Genomic DNA, 2,076 nt, shown 5'->3' on the forward strand with positions numbered 1-2,076 from the left:
GGTACCACCTCACACTGGTCAGAATGACCATCATTAAAAAGTCTACAAATAGGGCTTACCTGGGGGCACAGTGGTTGAGAGTCTGCCTGCCGATGCAGTGGACACGGGTTCGTGCCCCGGTCTGGGAAGATCCCACATGCTGCGGAGCGGCTGGGCCCGTGAGCCATGGCCGCTGAGCCTGCGCGTCCGGAGCCTGTTGCTCCGCAACGGGAGAGGCCACAACAGTGAAAGGCCCGCGTACCGCCAAAAAAAAAAAAAAAAAAAAAAAGAAAAGTCTACAAGTAGAATATGCTGGACAGGGTGTGGAGAAAAGGGAACCCTCCTACACTGTTGGTGGGGATGTAAATTGGTGCAGCCACTATGGAAAATATTACGGAAGTTCCTTAAAAATCTGAAAACAGAGTTGCCATATGATCGTGCAATCCTACCCCTGGGCATGTATCTGGAGAAAACTCTAACTCGAAAAGACACATGCACCCCAATGTTCATAGTAGCACTATTTGCAATAGCCAAGACATGGAAGCAATCTAAATGTCCATCGACAGATGAATGGATAAAGAAGATGTGGTATAGCTTCTTCGCTGTAAAAACACCAAATGGTGGATGACAGCAGTACTGCGGGAGGGCCCAGAGGCCCCGGGGCCCTGGAATGGGAGGCCCCAGTGTCTTCTGCAGAGGCTTTGGTAGCAGCGTCTGGGTCCAGGGTTTTGGCCCGGGTCTCGGTGGGGGCAGAGACGGCAGAGCTCACGGAGGCAAGGCTGAGGACAAGGAGCCACAAGGAGTGGCTCCCCAACACCAAGCTGGGCTGCCTGGTCAAGGACATGAAGATCAAGTCCCTGAAGATCTATCTCTTCTCTCTGTCCATCAAGGAATCTGAGATCATTGATTTTTTCTTGGGGGCATCCCTCAAGGACGAGGTTTTGAAGATTATGCCTGTGTAAAATCACACCCGTGCTGGCTAGTGGACCAGGTTCAAGGCATTTGTCGCCATTGGGAATTACAATGGACATGTTGGTTTGGGTGTCGAGCGCTGTAAGGAGGTAGCCACTGCCACCCATGAGGCCATCATTCTGGCCAAGCTCTCCATCGTCCATGTGTGGTGATGCTACTGAGGAAACAAGATCAGCCAAGCCCCATACCGCCCCTTGCAGGGTGACTGGCCACTGTGGCTCTGTGCTGGTGTGCCTCATCCTTGCTCCCAGGGGCACTGGCATCATCTCAGCCCCTGTGCCCAAGGAGCTACTGAAGATGGCCAGAATTAATGACTGCTACACCTCTCCCAGGAGCTGCACCACCACACTAGGCAACTTCACTAAGGCCACTTTTTTTTTTAAATTTTTAAAATATTTATTTATTTATTTATTTTTGGCTGCATTGGGTCTTTGCTGCTGCGTGCGGGCCTTCTCTAGTTGCGGCGAGTGGGGGCCACCCTTCATTGTGGTGCACGGGCCTCTCATTGTGGTGGCTTCTCCTGCTGCGGAGCACAGGCCCCAGGTGCGAGGGCTCCAGCAGTTGTAGCATGTGGGCTCAGTAGTTGTGCCTCACAGGCTCTAGAGTGCAGGCTCAGTAGTTGTGGCGCATGGGCCTAGTTGCTCCACGGCATGTGGGATCTTCCCAGACCAGGGCTCAAACCCGTGTCCCCTGCATTGGCAGGCGGATTCCCAACCACTGCACCACCAGGGAAGCCCCCAAGACCACTTTTGATGCCATTCCAAGACCTACAGTTATCTCACTCCTGATCCCTGGAAAGAGACGGTGTTCACCAAATCTCCATATCAGCAATTCACCGACCACCTTGTAGAGACCCACACCAGAGCTTCCCTGCAGAGAACACAGACTCCAGCTGTAGCCACCACATAGTTTTATATGAGAAAAATAAAGTGAATGAAGCTGGTTTAAAAAATAAATAAGATGTGAGATATATATATATATATATATATATATATATATATATATACACACACACACAATGGAATACTACTCAGCCATATAAAAGTATGAAATGGGGCTTCCCTGGTGGCGCAGTGGTTGAGAGTCCGCCTGCCGATGCAGGGGACACGGGTTCGTGCCCTGGTC

General features: G+C 51.3%; 1 pseudogene across 1 annotated transcript; it reads left to right on the top strand.

The window, feature by feature from the left end:
• The first annotated feature begins 596 nt into the window (after window positions 1–596).
• On the top strand, window positions 597–1,860 carry LOC309972405 (small ribosomal subunit protein uS5-like; annotated as a pseudogene). The gene is made up of 2 exons: window positions 597–1,317; window positions 1,694–1,860. The product of its transcript is annotated as a small ribosomal subunit protein uS5-like (transcript).
• Window positions 1,861–2,076: the final 216 nt, after the last annotated feature.

Source organism: Leucopleurus acutus (genome assembly GCF_964270905.1).
Source record: "Leucopleurus acutus genome assembly, chromosome: 15".
In the NCBI taxonomy this organism is placed as follows: Eukaryota; Metazoa; Chordata; class Mammalia; order Artiodactyla; family Delphinidae; genus Leucopleurus; species Leucopleurus acutus.